Source organism: Hemibagrus wyckioides, linkage group LG28, assembly GCF_019097595.1.
Source record: "Hemibagrus wyckioides isolate EC202008001 linkage group LG28, SWU_Hwy_1.0, whole genome shotgun sequence".
Classification (NCBI taxonomy): domain Eukaryota; kingdom Metazoa; phylum Chordata; class Actinopteri; order Siluriformes; family Bagridae; genus Hemibagrus; species Hemibagrus wyckioides.
The window spans coordinates 1242024-1247747 of record NC_080737.1 but is presented as its reverse complement, the minus strand read 5'-3'; the positions used below and the strand labels follow the sequence as shown (position 1 = coordinate 1247747).

The 5724-nt window shown below is 38.4% G+C and overlaps 1 long non-coding RNA gene across 6 annotated transcripts in view; it reads right to left on the bottom strand.

Moving 5' to 3' along the window:
• Positions 1–493: 493 nt before the first annotated feature.
• The window catches only part of LOC131348026 (uncharacterized), a 6593-nt gene continuing 1362 nt past the window's right edge, over positions 494–5724 (bottom strand). The window contains exons 1-4 of one of the 6 annotated variants that reach the window (XR_009203878.1): positions 4371–5724; positions 1433–4241; positions 815–1010; positions 494–685 (exon numbers count right to left, since the gene is read on the bottom strand). The exon at positions 4371–5724 is cut by the window's right edge and continues 1362 nt beyond it. This is a non-coding gene — a long non-coding RNA (uncharacterized LOC131348026). Of the gene's footprint in view, positions 689–814; positions 4245–4370 lie in introns of all 6 variants that reach the window. The other 5 variants (XR_009203879.1, XR_009203877.1, XR_009203876.1 and 2 more) reach the window with 5 other exon arrangements.

The following is a 5724-nucleotide window of genomic DNA, read 5'->3' as shown; positions in this document are numbered from 1 at the left end:
GATACATGCTCTCTCTCTCACCAGAGAGTCTGCAGAGGGCCTGCTGGACAATGCTCCCCTTGCCTTCTGAGACTTCTGCCATGCTCCTGGGCCTGCCTTGCCACCACCCGGCACCCTCAAGCTTCAGCTCACCTGCACCACCTCAATGCTCTAACTATCCTAAGATTGCACCAAGAGCTTCTCAAGTACACTTTTTCACTTGAACTCTCAATACAAAATAATAGAGCACTATATTTTCCTGGTTCCCATCTCCTGAGTGTCTGTGTTCTGCCCTTGCTGCATCAAGTTGTCACATGAGATAAAAAATCCTGCAGCTGGTCATGTTAGTGAAAAACTACAAAGAAGTCTAAACTTATCTATCTATCTATCTATCTATCTATCTATCTATCTATCTATCTATCTATCTATCTATCTATCTATCTATCTATCTATCTATCTATCTTTTTTTTCATCACAATTTAACAGAGCTAGCCAAATTAAGAGAGGAGTTCAACAGTTTGAATTATTTTATTTTATATTTTAAAAGTAAGGAGATTATAGGAGGTTTTCTCAAACTAAAACACAACAAATGTCAATCACAACATTACATTTTTAACATTCAGTTATATTAAGCATGTGATTCATTTTTATTACAGCATCCAGTCCTGGGATCTGATCTCACAACCGTCTGATCACTGAGCCTCTCCTGCTGAACCGAAATCACAGACAGAAAGAAAGTGTTAGTGACACAAAAGTGTTAGTGAAACTACATTCTAAAGGAGGAACATTTACAGTGTTTATAAACATGCAGTAATATATGGGTTAAATCTCTAACCTCCTCTTGCACGGTTGGTCTGGTTTGTCATTGGCACTTCTCCATTCTGATGACCACCATTATGGCAATGTGCACACTCAGGAACAAAGCAGCCATTACAGTGACCATGACAGCAAACATGACAGCAATGAAGTCTGCAGCAATATGCTATTCCTATAATGGAGGTGATCACCAATACTATGCCAAAAGCTGCAAACTGAAAAAAAAAGAAAAAAACTAGTGAAATAAGTAAATACTTCATGACCTCAGTATGGTGTGGCTCTGTACGGCTGCCAGTGGAACCAGTTCTTTTGCATTTACATTGTTTGCATATTATTCTTGTTGATAAAAGAAGCAGGATGAGTCCTGTGGGGTACAGGGAGATATTATCTGCTAACCCCACACCTCCTCACCAACACCAGTGTCTGATCTCACTAATGCTCTTATTATTGGGTTTTGGAATGAGATGTTCAACAAGAGCACATGAGTGTGAAGGCGAGGTGTCCACATTCATGTGTATTTAATTCCCAACACACGCCAAATACTGACTCTGTGTGAAAAGTTTTATTACACTATTTACCTAATAAGAACACACTTTTGGAACTTATACTGATGAAGATGTGTGTAGTTCAGACTCACCTGGGAATAGGTCATACACCTCTCAGTCTCATGCTGGCGTTCAAATGCCTCTGTTTCGTTTCCTTTCAGTTTACACCACTTTAAAGCTCCAGTTTCAGTGTACTCACCACCCCAGTATGAACATGCACAGGCCACGTATTGACCATCGAAAAAGAAGAGGAACAGCCAGATGAAGGATATGAGCAGAGAGAAGAGTACTTTACTGCATACTGAGTTGCCTTTCATTACTTTATTCTCTGGCTTTGGGTCCATGAAACGCAAGGTTAAAAAAAAGGAGGCGATGAAAGGCACTGCACCATAACACACACATATCCAGATATTATAGCTAGGCTGGCATGGACAAACAAAATCATTGTCCATCACTTTCTCCAAAATAACCAGAACAACACTGCAGATCCCCAGATTTCCAGCACGGTTCTTCAAAAACTCTGTGATAGGTTTCCCATCAGACATGTTGACAGGTGAATGGATGTAAAGAAAGCCTCTTTATTATATTATATAAGTGCTCTCTCTCTCTCTATCTCATACACCCTGCTGTATATCGTTCATCATCACTCGTCCCCTAATATACAAATTAGACATAAAGCCATACAGAGACATTGTATACAAGGAAGAGCCACGAGAAAATGAAACTGAAAATGAAATTCATTTGTCAACAAAAAGATGAGTGAGATAAAGAGAAAACGTAAACATCAAATCACCCCTCATTTATTACACCAGTAAACAGTGTATTATTAATAAAGTGTTAAAATACGTTATAAGGTTTCTGAAGCGGTTACTTTCAACATGTATTAGCCTTTTTCATCAGCCATGGTGACATAAGAACGATCATATGTAAATAAGATGTAAATAAGGCTCCTGTAGTGGGTGAGGATGGAAAATAACTTCACCTCCAATAACTGAAAAAATCTTAATTTCCAACATCTAAACAAAGAGCAGCAGTGAGTATCACACCGTCCAGTTTAAGAAGAAACCAATTAAAAAGAAGAAAAAAAATCCCGATCTTCCTCTGTAACATACGATTTCCTCTTACAAGAATTCAACACCTTTCACGTCTGCTTTGTGATGTTTTGTGACACAGCCCATTAGGTCTTATGCTCACTCTCAACTTAAACATAAGGAGGTATTTACTGACAAGTTCACATTACTGTTCATGTCCTAAAGTAAGTTCAATAATATATTATATAAGTAGAGAGTTATACTCCAGATTTACCCTCAGAACTGGAAAAGCTAGCTTTCAGTGTTCTATATTTAGACACTGTTGTATTTAGACTACATGAATTTGCATAGAACCCTAGCTATAACAACTGTACCCTTTGTATAGACAATGCAAGCTGTTACAACATATATCTCTCACAGCCAGTATGACAGAACACACTGTTTTTGACAAGGTGTACATGTTGTTAGTAATTAACATAACATGTAATTAGTTAATTAAATAAATTTGATTAAAACACTTTGGTGCAATTTTACCTTCTCATTGTATAGTTCAGAATCCACCTAAAGGTTTGGACATAAGGGGTCAAACCACATGCAGTGAGTCCAGTACTGAACATCATCAGCTATCCAGCACATCCTCATTCTGTCCTTCTGTGGACTGACCCAACAAATCCAGAACAACAATCCTGAATTACTAAATAAACAGTAAGCACAAGATCATGTATAAAGAAATTATAATGTGAACATCTGCCTGATGTACTGTACCTCAAAATTCTATATTACAGTTTACATGCAATTTACTGAACATATCTTTTTACTTTATTTCTTTATTGAAAAAAAATTGCAGACACTCCAGCACTGAGCAGTGGAGGTTCATGTTCTTCCTGCAGTCCTGAGATCTGATTTCACAGCCATCTGATCACCGAGTCCCTGCTGATTCTCCGGAAGTGGAATATCTGTAAAATCACAGAGAAAATAAAGTGTTACTCAAACATCCAAGTCTTTCCTACAGGATGAAGAATTACAGATTTTATGAAGTTTTATTTTATTCAGTGTACACACCTTCCCTGTGTGTCTGCACAAAGTGAACAATATGGTGACATTCAGAGAAAACCTGAGGCAAATACACCCTGCTGTGTGTCGTTCATTCACTCCTTAATATACAACAGAGGATGCTGTGAATGAAATGACCAGTAGGGGAGGAGACGCAAAGCCTCATACAAAGAAACCATTAGAAAATGAAACCTCACAAAGATTCCTCATTTGTCATGACAATACCGCTTTAACAGCATCACCTGACCACACCTCCATTATTAGAGTTCACTTTCTACTGGGATAGAACACTCCTTAATCAAGTCACTGGTCTAGTTTTTCCAGTTCCAGTTATCCACGCTCACATTCATTTATATAAATAAATACTGAATATCCCAAACCTCTATGGTGACATGAATCATGACATGAATCGCCATGGTGACATGAATCAGTGACATCAGCTTGATTATTTGCTTTTACTTTCAGTTGCTGAACATCACTGAGAGTCGGCAGAAATTGTAAGAATCATTTTTACACTGAAGATTTCTACTGAGTGTAATTCAGCAGGAGGATTAATTTAAGAGCCAAAAACTATTTTTTTTCATCACAATTTAACAGAGCTAGCCAAATTAAGAGAGGAGTTCAACAGTTTGAATTATTTTATTTTATATTTTAAAAGTAAGGAGATTATAGGAGGTTTTCTCAAACTAAAACACAACAAATGTCAATCACAACATTACATTTTTAACATTCAGTTATATTAAGCATGTGATTCATTTTTATTACAGCATCCAGTCCTGGGATCTGATCTCACAACCGTCTGATCACTGAGCCTCTCCTGCTGAACCGAAATCACAGACAGAAAGAAAGTGTTAGTGACACAAAAGTGTTAGTGAAACTACATTCTAAAGGAGGAACATTTACAGTGTTTATAAACATGCAGTAATATATGGGTTAAATCTCTAACCTCCTCTTGCACGGTTGGTCTGGTTTGTCATTGGCACTTCTCCATTCTGATGACCACCATTATGGCAATGTGCACACTCAGGAACAAAGCAGCCATTACAGTGACCATGACAGCAAACATGACAGCAATGAAGTCTGCAGCAATATGCTATTCCTATAATGGAGGTGATCACCAATACTATGCCAAAAGCTGCAAACTGAAAAAAAAAGAAAAAAACTAGTGAAATAAGTAAATACTTCATGACCTCAGTATTATATGAATTGGAAATGAATTAGCCGTATAAACTGCAAGCATCTGTTCACCAAACAACGTCTAATATATCCTGTACTGGATACTGTTCCGGAACCACATGTTCTGGACAGATAAGATGAAGAATTTGTGCAAAATGAAGGGAAGAGAAGAGTATGGTGAAGGAACTGATGATGATCTGAGGTGCACCATCTCATCTGATGCTGTGGGTGTGTACAACTGCTAGTGGAACCAGTTCTTTTGCTTTAACAGTGTTTGCATATCACTCTTGCTGATAAAAGAAGCAGGATGAGGGAAACCAGGATGAGTCCTGTGGGGTACAGGGAGATAGTATCTGCTCACATTCAGACACATGTTTCAGAACCCTACTGGATGGAGCTTCACAGTGCAGATGGACCATGAAGCATTAAAAGTAACCCAGGACCTTTTTTTTTTAAAGCAGAGAAGTGGAATATGATGAAAAAAGTCTGTCACCTGAGCTGAATTAAAGTGAGGGAAAAAAGAAACAGAAAAAAAATAGACAAGAGTCCACAAGAACAAGAGCTGCAGTAAAGACCTGACACAACACCAGGGAGGAACCCCAGTGTCTGGTGTACTCATACAAGCTCTTCAGACATGACAAGCTCCTGCCTCCAAACTTCAGACAGGCTTTGGAAAGGATTTGTGTCTAAAGATTTGAATTTAATTCATGATACTTTTTATTAAAGTTAATAGTCTGTACAATATTTGTAGTTGCCTTGTATGTCCAAATGATGAGGCATGATGATCATCACACTCAAATAAATTCCTTCTCCAAACCATTGACACCCAGTTCTGAGTCACACAGTCATCCACAATGTCATGTGTAGAGGAATCCAAACCCTGCTCCAGCAGGACAATGTCCCTGGGCAAAAAACAAGTCCAGGAAGACACAGTATGTTATGGGTGGAGTGGGAAGGAACACTGACTTAACCCCAGACCTCCTCACCAACACCAGGGTCTGATCTCACTGATGCTTTGGTAGCTGAATGATCACTAATCCCCACAGACACAATCCAACATCTAGTGAAGAACCTTCCAGAAGACTGGATCTGATTAGAACAGTGAAATGGAACAACTACATAGT